We start from the raw sequence: 19,341 nt of genomic DNA on the forward strand, positions 1-19,341 counted from the left end.
TTTGGCGTGAAAGTTATCTAATTCAATTGCTTTTATTAATTAACATACATCCACAGAGGCACAGACCCACGCTAACACTTAACAAACATATATAAGCCATGTAGCCATCACAGTTATTACCTAAGTAGCGAAGGAGAGATAAACTCAGTTTTGGTAATGGATGAGAACAATAAGAGTTTTAAGGAGAATTTAATTGGAGTATAACGAAAAACTATCTAAACAATACACAAATGTAAATGAACACTAACCCTAGAAGAAAAAAAATTAAATGTGGGACCCACAAAACCGCATACCTAGACACCTTCAGAAGTGAGGAAACTGTACTATTATTATATAACTTTACATTTAAATAATCCATAGAGAGAAGGTTTTGAAAAAAAGTATCAATAAATCACATGTTTATTTTATCATTTACTGTATATCTTCTTTTTCGTCAAACTAGTTTTCATATATTGGAACTTACTCTAAATTGTTGAACATACAAGAAGATACAAAAACTAAAATGGTTGAAAGAACCACAACTACATAGATTAATAACCTAAACATTAAAGAAATTAATAGCTGCATACAACCTAAGCAACTAATAACTCTGTTATTGCTAAAAAGTGAAAAGAAACTTTGAGAATGAGATGATCTACTGTCCAGAGATGCTGTAGCAACTAGGCATTGGCAAGAAAACCAGAACCAAAGAACCAAACCGAAACCGAAATATCCGAAAACCAGAACCGTACCGAAATCTTCAAATATCTGAACGGTTCCTATATTTCTATATCTGAAATAACCGAACTGGAACCGAATCGAGAACCGAACCATATCCGAATATATAAAAATATCAACTATATATACATATAACATAACTAAATATATATTTTAGTTCAAAATCTATTAAAAGTATCCAAAAATATTTGAAGATTACTAAGTTATTATAAAGTATCCGAACAACCTGAAAGTATCCAGATAGTTTTATCCGAAATATTCAAAGTAATCCGAAATATTTTTTTATCTAAATCATCCTAGTTATTTTATATTTTACCCTAAATAACTGATATTTTATCCGAATTATCCGAACTATCCCAACCCGGACCGGAACCAAATGAGAACCACTTTTTCGGGTATTTTTTGGTTCCTAGTTTTACTATCCAAACCGAATCGAATCTGAAACTATCCGAATTAAACCAAACCAAACATATGCCAAGTAGTAAATGGATCCTTTAGCCTCCTACCCGAACTATCCGAAATCCGACATACCCGAACCAAACCGAACCGATACCCGAAATGCCCAGGCCCAGTAACAATTAGTACATAAGCAACAACAAAAGTCACGTCAACAAACACACAGGGCCACATGCAACAGGGCACCAACATGGGTTTCAAAAAGCGTTTTAAGACTTCTCTAAGGCATGAGGCGACCTCGGTTGGGGGTCACGCCTTGAGGAGGTGGATCCATGTGAATTTAAGTAAGTGTTGCTTCAACCTCGCCTGAAGCCGCCTTGGAAGCCTTACGCCTAATTACTTATCACAAGTTATTTTGCATTCAAAAATTGGGAATTATGATTACCATTTAATACCCACTTCTTGTTGCGGTTTCAAAACTTCATTTCACATAAAAAATAATTAACGTCTTTACATTTTTGAATAAAGATACTTTTGTGTGTGACTCTTCTACTATCCAAGTATATATATATTTTTTCTTGTGTTTCTGGTTCTATAAAGCTTTTGCTTCTGGTTCTATAAATCTTTTGCTTCTTGCTTCTGCTATATTCTCTATATCAATACTCTTTTCTTATCACCATGTATACTTCGACTAAACAAGTCGATCCAGCAAAAAAGTATGCCACTGCTGATTCTAAGAAGTTTGATTGTTGGATATATAAGTTTTGTGGTAAGGTCACAAATGGTGGAGTTTTACGTGTTGAACAGCATATGGTTGGAGGCTAGCCAACTGTTACTCTCTGTCCTAAATTCGTACATCATGTGAATAAAGAAGTCAAAATTTTCTCATTAACAAGGCTGTAGCTAAAGCTTCTCTCCAAATGCAAAGTTTGATTATGATGATGAACTAGAAGAACTTCAAACAAGTTAAAAACGTCCATGTCAGTTCAATCTGAAGAAACGTAAGGGTCCTATAGACATCTTTGTTGCTCCTATTCCTCTTGATGTATTGAAAGGAAGAAAAGACATACAAGATTTTTTTGGAGTATGTTATTAAGAACTTATGGACAGCGCGTTTAGTGCTATTCCAAAGTGGTTCTACGATTCAGCGGTTCTTTTCAATGCATCCAATTATGACAATTTCAAGGAGGAACTTGAATTTGTAGCTCAATATAGTTTTGGTTTTAAGCCAGCAAGTATGTATGAACGTTGAGTTCCTCTCTTGGTTAAAGAAATCAAGAAAACTGAGAATCAGCTGGTGGAACACAAAGCCTAATGGGTAGCGAAAGGCTGTTCAATCATGTTTTATGGATGACATGATTCAGTTGTACAAAAGAACATCATCAACTCTGCATTGATCTCATGTTGGAGAATCTACAAAAGATTCCTTTATTTAAGGCTGCAATAAGAAGCTGCATCTTTTTGAATAGCTATATCTATGGTCATACATCTCTCGTAAATATGATGAGAAGGTTCACAAGCCAAAAAAAATTGCATAGACCATCAGTTCATCAAAAAAATGATTTGTCTATGTCGTTCACCACACTTGGACAGTACTACCACCACAAGTATAACTTGAGAAAGTTTATAACTTCTCAAGATTGGATTGATTCAAAGTGGTCAAAAGAATTAGGAGCAAAGAAAGTGAAACAAATCATTATGTAAGACAGCTTGTGAAGAAAAGTTGTTTATAGAATCAAGTTGACTGGGCCGTTAGTTAAAGTTCTCGATTGGTAGATGGGGATAAAAACCAGCTATAGGGTACATTTATGAAGCAAACAATAAAGCTAAGGAGAAGATTGCCAAAACCTTCCTCCATAAAGGAGATCAGTACAAGCGTATATCTGAAAATAATTGATGAAAGGTGGAACTGCCAAATCTATCAGCCTTTTACATGCTGCTGGCCACTTTTTGAATCTTGAATTTCAGTACAAAGGGCCTGGAATGAATTGTTAAGAGCTCATGACAGATTTACACAACACCATTGAAAGATTGGTTCCTCAAGTTACAACACAAGATCATGTATTTAAAGAGCTAGATCATTTTAAGAATTCTTACTCTTTGGTAATCCCATGGCGTTAAGACAAAGGGCAACAAAGGCACCAGCTGAGTGGTAGTGGTCTTATGGAGCTTCTACTCCAACACTTAGAGATTTTGCTGTAAAAGTTCTTAGTCTCACGTGTAGTGCAACATGTTGTGAGAGAAATTGAAGTGTGTTTCAACATCTCTAGACCAAGAAAAGGAATCGATCGGCTCAGGTACGGTTGAATAACATGGTCTTTGTTAAGTAAAATAGTGCTTTAAAACATTGTTACTATCTGAAAGATAACATTGATCTTGAAAAAATTGGTGAGCGTAATTGGTAGGAAGAATGGATGGAGAATCTTCAGATGATGACTTTGTTGTGTTTGCAGAGGATGATTTAACATGGGAACTGGTAAGCAAGGCATCCAAAGTTAATGAACCTAGTTACCCTACTAGGCTACTAGAGCATCTTCAAGTATGAGCGAAAAAGGTAACAATTCATCCACAAGCTAAACTCAAGGTCAAAGAGCTTCTCAAAGGCCGTCACCATCTCCAGTGATGTTGAGTGATGATGATGATGATGAGAATGAAATTCAAGAATATGTTGGAAATGTGGCTAATAAGTTTGTGGGCAGGGCCGTCTTTTAGCACGTGCAAGTGGAGCGGTCGAACAGGGTCCAAAATTTTAGAGGGTCCATAATTTTTTTGTTTTAGTAATAGTTATAAATTTAAAAATCAGATAACTATATTTAAGTTTAATTTTTTTTTCACTAACCAATAAATATATATTACAAATTTGATTTTGTTTACATAACCAACAAATGCAATAATTCAGGAAGTAATTACCATTTATATCAATTATATATTTTGGAATGTACAAAATAGCTGTCGGTGTTTGTTTTAATATTCAATGTAAATTTAGAAAGTTAAAATTCTAAATTGATTATGTTTAGGAAAATATGATTAATTAGTGATTATAAATAAGGAGAGAAATATTTATTTTTTCAATAATTTTTACAAAAAAATAGTAAACACAAACAAAAAAGACTAGTCTAAGCTTCTGTCGAGAAGAAAAATGAAGAGTTCTCGACTACTTGTTTAATCAAATCTAGAGTCTATGGCTTTTTTTTTCTAACGACTATCCAGATTCTTTGCTTTATTAGTTTTTATATAGATTATAACTCCTAATTATGGATACAAAAAAAAATCAAAAGAAAAAGATGTTGAAAAATTCATAGTCTCAAAGAGGTGGTTTTCGTAAGGTTTTAATCATAAAATCAAAAGATTTTTCTTCTACTTATATATTAGATTGTGTGTATTTATTATATTTTATAACAATATTTTGTTAAAAAAAATATAAATTATTTAGGTTATTATAGAGGGTCTTGTTTTTTTTTTCTGAACAGGGTCTCTATTGAGTTTAAGACGGCCCTGTTTGTGGGTGTTGATTAGTACGAAGGCAGCGATGATTTTTACTTTCAGTGTATAAAGTATGTTTCCAAATATATGAAGACTTAGGTTTTACGTTTAGTTTTTTTTTAAAGACTTTGTTGGTTTGATTCTCTGTTTTAAAACTTTGTTGATTTGATTCTCTGTTTTCTTGAAGACTTTGTTGGATCAATTGTCAGTTTTAAGTTTTGTTTTATGAAAGACTTATTTATCTTAAATTTTAATGATATGGGATATTGACAAAGAATGGAAGAACCAGAATGATTTTTATGTACTGACTCATTAATCTTATGTGTATTGTTCAGACTACAGACTACGCCTTGGGTTGGCAATGCGTTCAAAATTTGACCTTCTTCCTATCCTCAAAGGATGACACGTTATTTTAAACCAGGGCCACCAACTAGTTGAACCTGAAAGCTGTGAAGAGAACCTCAATGGAGAATAGTTGTGAAGTTGCAAGAACCTCAAAAATTCATTAGAACGTTTATATATATAACTAGATAAGAGATATGTTTAAAATAAATAATCATTAAAAATATAAAAAAAATCTTTTTTCGTAAAACATAATTTTAACTTTATTTAAATTGAACTAAAATTAAATTGAAATAGTTAAACCTAAGCAAAAGAAATAAGACTACAAAAATATGTATATACTCTTTTTTGTTTTCAAATCGTTAAAGTTCAAATATAAAAATAATAATGTCCAAATGTAAATTAAATTTTTATTTTTAAATAAAAGAATGTTATATTTAAAACTATTATTTGTGCGCATGGCCAGAAAAATCCTAGTAATTATTTAAAAACCTGTTATTCTAAATCGAATAAGTTTTATATGTATTGGAATTTATTGTATATTCAGTTTTTAAAATCGAATAATAATTCAAATCAAATTGCCACAGTTATATATATATTCCTAAAGTCAATTGGTACAAGTCAATATTCTTGAACAAAATATAACGCGAGTTATTTGACAAACTCGAATTCAAGAAACTTAGGGTATCCGGATTTGGATTCGGATATGTCGAATCTGGATTTCGGATATCCGTCTAGATAACATACTAGCCGCGGATATTCAGATCCAGATCTGTGAAAAAGAAATTAAATATAAGAATTTTTTTTTAAACATAGGAAGTCTAAAAATAACACATATATTAAATATTTATACAAGATTATAAATATAAATATGTATATAATACTATAAAATATAATATTATTAAACTAATTTATGTATAAATTTTAATATGTCAAATATAATTATTAATAAATTAAATATTAATATATTTTAAAAATACAGATATGGATCCGGACCTAAAATCAAGATACAAATATGGATTCGATATGGACGGATTCAAGATTTTACTATCTTGATTACCGGACACTCCGAATATCCTATTTTTTTAGCGGATTTTAGGGTAGCATGTGAATCAAATTTAAATCTGGATACATATAAACCTTCCAAGTATTTTATATTTGGAATGATTACGTGCTCGCCAACTTATATAAGATTCATTATTAGTTCGTCTCGAATACTATGAAAAAATAGAGAGAATGACGGAGTTTTACTTACAAAGTCACACACGGTGACTTCAGCACGTTATCTAAAATGTCAAATGTTTCGGTGTCGAATCTTACATGTTTGAAAATAAGAAATATAAATATCCTTCAAAATTCTTGTATATACTATGTTTTTCTAATTAATATGATATACATTGGAGAGTTGACTCGACTTTGTTGGCTCATAGTAAAGCCGTAAATAGTTTCTCCTCCTACAATATATAAAATATCTAGATGTTCTTGTAAGTCAGATCTTCAAACTAAGCTTAAGAAATAATTAATTTGTTTTGCTAAATAAGTAATTTGTTATGGATGATCGACATTTGTCGTTTAGTACAAATAACTTTTCTCTACTTATCTATGCTAATGGTCACCCATATATTATTTACAAACTAGTAATAGTACAATGATTCAATGAACGTAATTATGTAAGTTATACTCACAGCGATGCTTACATTCAAAGAATAGATTATAGGAAGGTACTATGTAGTGATGTTCCAGATCGTGTCAATAGCAATTACAGAGTCAATCATTCTAATATAATAATTTGGTTGACCATTCTGATTGGCGATTATCATTGATAGAAGTGTGTTTCATTCATTTCTTCCCTCGTTACTATGGACTTTCACAGAAATTGTAAATTCTAAAAAACAGTTTGGACTTCATTTTTTTTTTCGTTATTAGGTCAAAAACATTTTGGACCTTAACCAAAAATAAAAAAAAATTGGTGACCTCAAAAGATAAATTCAATAATGAGCTACTCACTCATATGATGTTCCTGACAAATCTCCTTAAAATATCTCGGAGAAATGTTGAAGCAAGTCAGGTTCTTAGAGCATCTCCAAAAGAAACTCTATAACTCCAAATATAGAGTTTTTTGCTCTCCAAAAAGGAACTTCAAAACTTCAAATTTGAAGTTTTGAAGAGTGAAACTCCAAATATAGAGTTTCACTTTTCAAAACTTCAAATTTGAAGTTTCATCTTTTTATTTGCATTTTGGTCCTTACAATTATACATCATATTTATAATTCTTAAATATTTTTTTTGTTTATTGTTTTAATCCTTAAAACTTTTATATCTCATAAATATTTCAAATTTGTTATATAAACTTAAGTTTTACACATGAAATTAAATAAAAAAAATTAAAACAAGATTTATAATATTTTAAAACTAGAATTAAACAACAAGAATATTACAAAAAACCATAATAAAAACTGATTAAAAAGACACATGAAGACATAATTATTACTCAAATTTAAATATTATAACAACACTAATAGTCTGGTAAATTTGCTCCGGAACCTCCAAAATCTCCAAAATATTGTTCAACAAATTTTGTATAACCGAAGATGATTGTTGTTGTTGCTCTTGACGCATTTTTCGTATGATTCTTTCTTGTTCAGATCGAATGTATTCACGAATATTAACGTCATCGATAGAAGCTAAGTTTTTTAGCAATATTTTATTTTCCTCTTTTATTTCTTTAAAAGCTAACTTTTTTGCTTCATTTTGCAGTCGTAATTCAATCATCTCATGACCTTTTTCCCTGCTTGTTGTACTTTCGTTTAAAAGATCAAGGATTTTTTTCGTTTGATGATATCAAACTATCAGCAGACATATTATGAGGATATCCGGTTTCAACAATTTTTGGCTCGTAATCTACAAATAAAAAATAAAGAGAATCATTTCTTACTTCGAAATAGTTGATCATATATGGGAGCATTATGGAAATAATTTTATGCAATAATGTAATATTTGCTTGCAGTTTAATATTTAATTATGTACTTTTATTTATAATTTTATATTTTAGTGTAAGATTTTTTTTAATTAATATTTCTGTAATATTTATATATATGTATTAGTTATTTATAGAAGTTTTATGAATTTACATCAACTATGACAAACATAAGGATCATAGTGTAAAATATAAATAATTTTGAAGTTAGGTTTGAAGTTTTACTTTTGGAGAAGAACACATTGAAACTTCAAATATAAAGTTTTGGAAACTTCAAAATAGAGTTCCTTTTTGGAGATGCTCTTATGTGAAAAGGATATAGTGATGTCATTAATATCAGTGCAGTGAGATTAAGTTTTAGAAACTAAAAATATAAATTTTATGAGATGTTTATGTATCAGTTGTGAAATACTCACGGAGTTCTAGAAAAAAAAATTCGTTGCAAAATAAGTGTCGTTTTAATATTTCAATGCAGAATTTATTAATTTTATTTTTCAGTTTATTTTTCTATTGGTTGAAATATGGTTAGTTGTATGGGTAATGATGTTTTTATATAGAAGAGATGCAAAATTAAATATTTTTCTTAATCTGTATGCACAAATCTAAAGTGACACTTAATATGAAACAGAGAGAATACTATATAAAATAGTATTAAACTAAAAATTATACATAAAGCGAAGCTGATAACGTGGTATTAAAGTATGGACAAATTTTAATGATAAAGATAAAGCTATAAGCGGTTTATCGAAAAAATGGTATCTTGAAGAGAAAATTGAAAACTTAAAAACTCATTTTTCTTTATGAGAAGTTTCTTTTTCCTTGGTACAAAAATGAAAAAGGAAGATTCACATAGTGATTTATATGACTTTACTGTGAAATGTTAGACACAAACTATTAAGTATAAATAACCAAGTGGGTGTGGCCGGGAGGCAAATTTTCAGTGTTTTTAAGATATCTGGGTTTGAGTTTTTGCTAGTTCAGATTATCTATCTATGTGGTCACGTGGATATAGAACCATATTTTGGACGTCATTTGAAAACCTGAAGAAATGGTCCATCTGTAGTAGAATGCACTTCACTTTGGAGATTAGTCTGAGCTTCGACATGGGATATTCTAAATTAAAAACTATTAAGTATAAATAGGTGTGGAAAAGTATTGTATGTATTTAACACAAATGAAATAGAACTTTAGAAAAAAATGTTTTAGGCTTGTTGTAAGTAAGAAAAACAGCTAAAAAGGTTTCACTGAAATGTTTTTGGATTGTGTATCAGCTAAAAAGGTTTTATTGAAATGTTTTTGGATTGTGTATAAATCCTTGAACATTTAATGCTAGATCAAGAGCGTTTTTGAGCTATATATATATATATTTTAATTATATATGGGTATCATAGTTTCACATAAGTGGTCTAAACTAGTCACGTGTTGTCACGTGTCGGTTCTCTATGATGATGCCAAAATATTAATTCTTCAGTGATTGAGAATCTAACCTTGGTAGCTTTAACGTTTGGGTTTTTTCCCTCAAATTAATCACGCCCTGGTTAACTATAAAATATATTATTTGTAGAGAATTTTCTTATGTTTCTATTGTGTTCTGTTCTGTCGTGGTTAGTTTTTGCACTTTCAGTTAATGCTTGAGGTTAACTAGTTTTTTATGATTAAGAAAGTTAAAAGAGCAAATTGAGTAATGTTGAGTTCTCGTGCTCACCGCTATATGAACTGTGAAAGCAACGGATAAAATTCAATGGATAAAATACATGTAGAACATGGTCCTGCCATATAATTCATAAATGCTCACATGCGTAGGGGTAAGATAACTTCTCCTATAATAGACATAATAATAATATGTAGATATGCGTTTAGATCGAATCCCTAATTTCGTTGGTGTTAATTTAATGTTCATTTTCAATAGAAACTATGCAGACCTTTTGTTAATGTGGTCTATTGACAAAATATACAAGTATTGAATAAAGTAATTGAGATCAATTTACCAACAGCAAAAAAAGTATCAAAAGAAAAGTCACTGTAATTTTTAGTAGAAAAGTTCATAATGGTTTGATGAGTAGGTGTTAAATTAAAAGACAAGTCATCCACTATTTACACGTCATAGATTCGTGTAAAGCTCTTATGCCTTATGGCTAATGTTAAACGCTTGATTAGTTCTGAATTCAGCCTCCAAAATTCCAAAATCTAATTGTTGTAGCTTAATAGTTAAATAGATCTCGACCTGCATAACTGCGCGAGTTTTTGTTTTTATTTATTTTTATATAAATATTTTATTTTTGATTTTAAATTGATATATATTATAAGATATATGTGTCTATCAATTTTTAAAACATAATAAGTTTACGGTATAGTTTTTCATTGAATATATTGTTTCAAACTTTCACGTGTATCTGTATCTTCTTCTATATATATATTTTCAGATTATTATTTCATTATTAAAATCGTAACTATATATATAAAAATTAGTAAAATATTATTTTATTGTCATATTCAAAGATATTGTAACATTTCACAAATTTCGAAATTTTTTAAAAAATTGAACTTTTCGCTTCATAGATTTATATTATCGAGTAAATAATTAAACATTTAGTTTTTGTTTAAATTTTAATTTTTAAAATAAACTATATAGTTTAAAATTTGTTTTCATTGGTTTAAAGTAGTAAAGATTAATCATTGTTAAATAATATGATTTTTGTTATTTAAAAAAGATCTTTATAATTTTAAAAGTTAACATCGACAAATAATTAAATATTTAACATATTGAGGTATAGTATTACAACATTAAATTATATCTATTTAATTTATACTATTTATAAATCCAATGAATAATCTATTGTTTAAATCCAATTATTGATAGCCCAATAAAATTTTTTCGTAGGCCCAAAATTTAAATGATAAGATTAAGATTAAATGTAACATAACTTTATAGGAATATGTCCATTTAGTCCATTTTTAAAAAAAAATCACACATAAATCAAGGTTGTAACTTTTGTTTTAATATATAAGATAAAATTTTATGGTAGGTCCAAAATTTAAATGATAAGATTAGAGATTAACTGTGACATGACTTTATAGGAATATGTTCATTAGGTCTATTTTTTAAAAAAATCACACATGAATTAATGTTGTGACTTTTGTTTTAATATATAAGATAAAATTTTCTGGTATGTCTAAAATTTAAATGATAAGATTAGAAATTAAATGTGATATGACTTTATAGGAACAAGTTTATTAGATCCATTTTTTTTAAAACACGCATAAATCAGGTTGTGGATTTTGTTTTAATATATAAGATTCATTTATCTATCTTGATCAACGATGAAGACCAAATATAATTTTTCTCGCAAACATTTTCTTCGTTGCTTGAAATGTTTTATACCGAACTAAATTCTAATAAAAATATCATCAATGTCTCATTGATCTTTTTTTTTTTTTTTTTTTGATCAAACAATGTCTCATTGATCTATTCGAGGCATTACAGCCGTAAAACAAAGGCCAAATCAATCAAACACAACAACAACTAAGAAAGAAAAGTCAATGGAAGAACCACTTGACCGAATAGCAAGAACGTGACAATATAGGAAATGATAGAGTTGTTCAAAAAAAAAAAAGGAAATGATAGAATAGTTTAATGGCGATTATTTAAAGCGAACCAGACACTTCATTATCTTTTCTTTTCGTTGACTCGTCATTTTCTAAAGTCGCCCTCTGTTTCATAGGATATTTCTATGAACCCTCCTCATTCACATATTAAACACTAAAACCAGTAAATTAATTTAATAGATGATGTCAGAAAATAAAAATGATAAACGAAAACACAGAAAATTAAAGGGAAAAGCCAAATAACAAAAAAAAAACACAAATTCAATAATTACCCAAAATCACTTCCTCTATCATACTTTTTCTTCATATTTCTTTCTACCCTTTCTTTACGGATTTTTTTTTGGGTAAATAAAACCAAAATTCAAAGACAGAACTGAACAAAATACCTCAATTTTCATCATTATGCTTTTCAAATGCCAAGAAACTAGGTCGCCAAAAAATATGATTTTTTTATAATTTACTCAAATACATTATCTCTGCCCTCATCTCTTTTACTTCATTTTTCAAAAAAAAAAATACATTATCATACTTTGTCAAAATACTCCATAAATCATTATTCACTACATCTTATGAAAATGCCATTTAAATATTTTTACATGTATTAACAAAATGATATATTTTTATTTTTATTTATTACAGATATTTAATCAATAATATTTGAAATAAATAAAATTACTTTTAATATTAATTCATTTTAAATTAATAATTAACTTAAAGTAAATATAATTTGCATTAAAAATTTAATGACATTTTTAATAACAAAAATTGTGTCAAAATGACATTCATGATGTAACATAGAAAGTATTACAAAGATAGTGAATAACTGCTACATAAACAACCATAAAACTATTGTATTAGCTTCACAAAAGAATTATTGGCTTATAGCATATTTAACAGTCGTTACCCTCTCACTCTCATTTTAGGGATTTTGCTAGACATTTATCTCTTCAAATTTTGAGTGGGTGAATAGTAGAAACCCAAAAACTGTTACTTTTATTTTAGCCATTGTAATTCATGTATTTTACAATTTCATAAATAACTTTCTCTATTATATTTTAGTAAGTATTGGTATATTTTTTTAAAAAAAATCATATATTTTATACTATTTATAGTTATATTTGATTACTAATTATTATATTTTCATAAATCTTATTTTAATATCTTTAAAATCATATGTTTTATTTGTTTATAAAAGCTTTAATAGTTGATTATTTAAAAAATTGAAGATGAAGAAGTAAATTATAAATTTTCTTAGAATTAAATTTCAAAGTGACCATATGATTTTGAAGGTGTTTCTTCTGTAAAATGAGAGACATTTACATACAGAGACACATTACGTCTTTCTCTTACCTTTACAGACACATTATGTGGTTGGGACACATTGTCCATACAGCTGTTTTTTTGTGGACGGAATTACCCCTGCTTTAGGTGGAAAGGGAAGTCTGTTCCTTTTAAGAAATAAACTACATGGTCAATTGGATTTGGTCACATAGTAACTTATTTATATTAGATTTTGGTTTGAGTGACTAAATGATTGTAACTTGACCGATGAGTTGCAATTTTTTGTATTTTTTTAATATATTTTTATTATTTTTATAAGTTCACCTCTCGTTCCATATTAAAGTATAAAAATTAAAAAATTTGACATAGTAAATTCTACCTTTTTATCTTCTACATTTTAACATCCATTAATATATATTTTAACCATTTGATGTCAGATTTTTGGATTAAGCATTTGTGGACAAATGAAATATGGACATCTATATTGTGGATAGAAAAAAAAAGTGGATTCATGAGTTGTGAACACGTAAATTACAAATGAATTGTAGAAACAAGAATTATGGACAAGCAAACTAAAATCTATTTAATTATCTTTTTACTTGTTATATGTACATAAATATAGTATAAAAGTTAAGTAAATTTGAAAAGTTATCGAGCACAAGCAATAGAAAATTTATGGACAGAAAAAATGTGGACGCAAGAAACTTGGACACTTAACAGATACTTATGGATGGATATATATGGACGCAATACTTGTAGTTACGGTGAACCGTTGACAAGGAATAAACTATTCTTTTCCGTTCTCTGCTAATTTTAGAACAAAGAGACGAAAATTGAGATATATCATTACAAACAAAATAAAGCTAAAATGGTTCGATTTTGAAGCAGAAATCGCACATTGCATCAAGTGTTTGTGGACACGAAAAATTGTGGAAGAGTTAGATATGAAGATACACATTGTGGATGGTAAAATTATGGACACGGGAAAACGTGGACACATGAATCAAGGTTTTGTGGATGAAGATCTTGTGGATGAGGTCTTATGTTCAAGGTTTTGTGGATGAAGATTCGGTAGCCACCTCCACTAACCACCACCATTGTATCCATACTCACATCTTCCACCATCGCTTCCACAACCACCACTGCCTCCACTACGGTATCCACCGCTTCTTCCACCACGCCCTCCACAGCCACCACCATCGTTTCCACACGGGACTGAGCCTAGAGAAAGGGGTTCAATTTCTCAAGATGTAAAAAGTTAGGGTTTGGACCGAGAAGACAGAGTCAAGTAGTTGTTTTAAGAAGCGGGATCTAACCTTCAGTTTGGAGTTAATCTGTGAATCACCAGACGCGGTAAAGAACAGAGTTTCGAGGTCGAGAAACAGAGATCGAGATGTCGATTTCGATTTCGGGAAGAAATTCGGGGAAAAAAAACGTCGAGATTCAGGGAGAAAGAAGACGTCTATTAGAATGAGAAAGGGGTTCAATTTCAGATTTAGATTTCTGGATCAAAAAGATGTCGGGGAAGAAAGAAATTAAGATTCATTAGAAACGACGATAGATTTTGTGAAGATAAAGGAAGAGATAAGGTTATTAGAAATGTTTTATTCATTTTCACAAAAGGTAAAAATATTATATCAGTTTGGTTAGTTGGATTGGCTAACAAGAGTTACCTCACTCTTTGCCTCTCTTAGTTGGAGGTTTTTTAGTTGGAGGTTATGTTTGTAAAACTAACATGAGAAAGTGTGTTACATAGACAATGTGTCTCTTAGTGATATTGCAAACTCAAATTGTGTCTCCCAGCGTAAATATTTCGTAAAATGAAGCTGCATTTTGAGATGCTCATAAAAGGTGCGTGAACCCAACAAATCACTTCAAACCCGAATTTTAATTAGCCATGGTTACTTATAACTTCTCATATATTGTTGTAGACTTGGGCATTTTAAACGGATCCAAAAATCCGAACTGAAACCGATTCGAAAATACATATTCGGATCCGGATCTAGGCCAAAGTACCTATTGGATATAATTATTTTGGATATGCGGGTCTCGGTTCGGGTCTGGGTCTTATCTAAGACTCGATCTGCTACCCGAAATATCCAAAATTTCTAGTATATATTGTGTATATTTGGGTGTTCAAGTATATTTTTGGTATCATGGATGTTTTTTTTTAAGTTTCGGGTTCAGGTTTTTGGGTATACTTTTGGGTTTTAGGTAAAATTTTAGATTTTCAAAAATATAATTCGGATATTTGAATAAAATTTTGGATATTTTTTTTTATTTTTGGGTCAGACTTCGGGTAAAAACTCGGGTATTTTCAAGGTTTTCGTGTATTTCTTTCGGGTCTTCAGGTATTTTCCAGTTTTCGGGTATTTCGGGTCTTGAATACCCGAACCGACCCGAAAACCTGAAATATACCCAAAAATTATGGGTATTTTACGGGTATATAAATTATATATCCGAACCGATCCGGACCCGACAAAAACTGATTTGAACCCAAACAAAAAATTCTAAATATCTAGTTGGGTCCAAATATCTAGGATTCAAAGGATTTGCACTCGATAAGAACCGACCAGAACCCGATCCGAGGACTCGAATGTCCAAGCCTAATTGCTGGATTCATAATTGATAGACGAGGAAATAAATTTGTATTAGTTCCTTTTGGTTAATATTCTGGTCATGGATATGGTGATAAATTTTATTTTTATCATCACTATTGGAGAACCATCATGATTTTCTTTTTATAAAGTTCTTCATTTTCGATTTTTTTTGTTTATATTGCAAGCGAGAAAATAAAAATAAAAAAAATCTAAAAAGATAAAGAAGCCAAAAATCCTAATGAACCGAGTTGGTACAATATAATCGACCATGTACAATTTAAAATCAGCAAGATTATATTCCCTCCATTTCATAATAAGTGTCATTTAAGGTTTTTGCACACGAATTAATAAAATTGTTAATTTTTTTGTTTTATCCATATTTAATATATTTTTGTTTGGTTTTATCAGTTAATTTATTAAAAATAAAAGTTAAAACGAAAATTTTATTTAAAATATGGATTGAAATATAAATCGACACTTCTAGTGAAAAAAATAAAACGATGAGTATTATTTAGTAACTTTTGTTTTGATTTTACTTTGAATTAGAAACATAATCAAATTATGGACAATAAACGAACGGTCAACTATAAGCTAGCTTGTCTCTTTATATAAAAGTTATTTGAAGTTTATATTTCTGCATTTAATTTCACAATATATAAACGGTATATATATATATATATTATTTTTGTCAGCATATAAACGGTATATATAGTATCATATCAAAACGGTATGTTTGCTGTAAAAAAAAAAAGAAGAAAGAAAAAAGAGAGATAGATGATGTGTAACTCTCAAAATCACAACCAAATAAAACACTTGTTGTAGTTTTCCACGAGCAATAAATATATAGTTTGTTCTGATTAGGTGACTTGGAAGTCTGAACAGAAATTATAATATTTTCATGTATGACTGAAAGCAAGATTTACATAACGTCAGTTTGAATAACCCATAAAATTTTAAATTAATGCAAACAACAATAGGTTCCTTAGAAGAAAAACAATAATAACCGTCTTAAAATCGTGCAGAATATCATGTTTAAAGACATCGCCGAACGTTGACAAGAAAAAAAAAAAGATTGCCGAACGCATTTAACTACGTCTCTATCTAGTAATATAACAGTGAACCAATTGTTTTATGAAACATTTACAACATTTACGCTTTAGGACACTTTCCTACTTTATATTACAGTATCAGACACTTTCCTATACTGAGACATTTTCCCTAACAGTTCTTGTCCCATCTAGTTTGTTTCCTAACAAATATATTCCCTTTTTCGTTACAGCCCAAGTACCCTGCTTCTTCCCATTTGTCATTTAGGCGGGATTAAACCCTAACCGTCGATTTTGCATTTTTGTCAACGGCTTAGATTTTCTTACCCAGATCTTGACAAGACACCTTACTTTCTGTAAAACTCTTCTTTAAACATCAACCGCTAGATCAAACCTAGTACATCGGACGGCCGAGATTAGTTGCCGCATAACCACCATCTTCTATCTACCTTTTGTCGTTGTTTCTCAGAACATCTTCAGCTTTACCTCATTCTGTCTTCAGAAACTAAGAACATCATCAATCCCCTGAAAGGGGAATCTTCTTATCTGTACCACAAGTCGAGCTTGGTTAGCTAACTGACCACTTTTTTTAGGTCTTCTTATCACGTTATCTCCAACTAAAGGAATATTTATCTAATTTGTTGCAGGCAACTACCATGGCCGACCACTGTATGATCATTGCCAGCGAATGAAAGACCTCCGGCGACGGTAGCTGGAACTTCTCCATCGACAAACACCAAATGTCGAGGATCCTGACGCTTAGCCCCTCCATGACGTTGCTAGAACTTCAAAACAATGTCTTGGACGAGTTCTTCCCTAACACCCAAACCCGCCCAGAAGCCTCTTTAAGCTACTGGCCTCCGAACTCTAAAGAACTGGCAACGGGGATCTCAACCCCACCTGTCATGCTCACACACGATGGTTCTGTTTGTTTCTTCTACCGGCATTTCGAGGTACAGAAAGGCATGAACTTGTTTGTGACGTTCAACCATCAGTCGGACCCCGTCAACACGAGTCAAGTTGCTGAAAATCTATTCCCATTCACCACTCCCGACCAGTCTATCACCAAACCCCCCCCATCTACTCAACCGTTATTTTGGTCCTCGTCCTCCTACATCTGAACTTTCTCCGCCATCTAAAATCCCTGGTTTTTCCCTTTTCCCTGATGGTAATTTATTTGGAGCCAGTCCTTCTAAGCCATTTAACACAACCAACAGCCCTCACTCAACTCCTTCCAAGATCCGGCGTTTTTCGTTTATTGATGAGACTGTTCTTTGTAGCGATGATATGCTAGAAGAGATGTTCAAAGCAGACTCCGACAACATCCCCGATAGTTGGCGAACAGAAACTGAGGAGGAGGAGGTTATCGGTCCTGACAGTCCCCTTCCTCCCGGCTTTGAAGAGGTTCAACCACGCGGTTATGACCACGAGTTTTGAGACCCTTTGATTGCAAAACATCTCGGTGAATCTGATGCCGAACAGGTGTTTGCCGGCATAGATGTTCCCAAAACGGCTCCATACAATGTCGACAGTAGCTATGCCCACGCTGAAACATCACCCGCAGTGCCACCAGCCAGCCAAAAGCCTGATCCTGAAGACCCTACCTCACACCATCACAGCTTCACCCATGTCTACCCTAAGCCGATGGACACAAGCACACCACAATCAGTTCCCTCAACCACCACACCACACCGAAGGCATCCACATGGACAACCCGCAACACCTTCAGCCGGAGTACAACGACAGACAAATCCACATGGACAATCTAATTTTATCCCCAGCGGTGTACACAAGTCAGCTACTCCACATGTACACCCAACCTCATCCCCGTGTACACCCACACCTCGTTTCAACAATCATCCCCCCAAGTCCCTCCTTCCACTCCGCCGGTGCGCGAGACCAGGCCACTCTCAGAGATCAGTGATGAGGAATTCGACGTCCCACCACTCTTTGACGATCTTTCCTACGAAGCTGAGGATGTTCCTGACTTGAATTGGGAGGATAGCAGCGATGAACCATTTGTGGGGAAACTGTATGCAACTAAGCAGGATTGTCAGATTGGCCTTGCTATCTATGCAATCAAGGAGCGGTTCTACTTCAGGCAAACCCGGACCACTAGGCATTCATTTGTGCTTAGTTGCCATGATACTAAGTGCGATTGGCGCATACTGGCGAAGGAGCTAACCAATTGTGGTTACTACACAATCAAGAAGGCTCAGATTGATCACACCTGCACCATCGAGACACGCAACCTATACAGGAAGAAGGCCACTTCCAAAGTCCTTGCCCACATATACCGCTCTCGCTACACTGAACCCATCAATGGACCTAAATCACTTCAGCTTCAGCAAATGATATTGGAAGACCTTCGCATCGAAGCTTCCTACATGAAATGCCACAAGACCAAAGAGCAGGCAGTGGATAACACTGTTGGAAATGCCGAGGATTCATTCCTCAACATCGCTTCCTATTTTGAGAGGCTCAAAGCAACGAACCCAGGGACAGTTACTGCAATTGAAACCGAGCCCGACATTGAAGGCAACACCCGTTTCCTCTATGGATTCCTTGGCTTTGGTGCTTCTATACAGGGGTTTAGGCGCCTACGCAAGGTCCTTATTATTGATGGGACACACCTCTCCGGGAAATATAAGGGGGTACTACTCACGGCTAGTGGTCAAGACGGGAACTTCCAAGTCTTCCCTCTTGCTTTTGCTGTTGTTGATGGCGAAACAGAACATGCCTGGACCTGGTTCCTCACCAAGCTTGAACGGATCATTGCAGACTCAAATTCACTAACCATCATATATGATCGTCACTTATGTCTCATCAAAGCCAAGCTGGCAGTCTTCCCAAAGGCACATCATGGAGCTTGCATAGTCTACTTAATGCGTAA

This window comes from Brassica napus, chromosome A4 (genome assembly GCF_020379485.1).
Source record: "Brassica napus cultivar Da-Ae chromosome A4, Da-Ae, whole genome shotgun sequence".
In the NCBI taxonomy this organism is placed as follows: Eukaryota; Viridiplantae; Streptophyta; class Magnoliopsida; order Brassicales; family Brassicaceae; genus Brassica; species Brassica napus.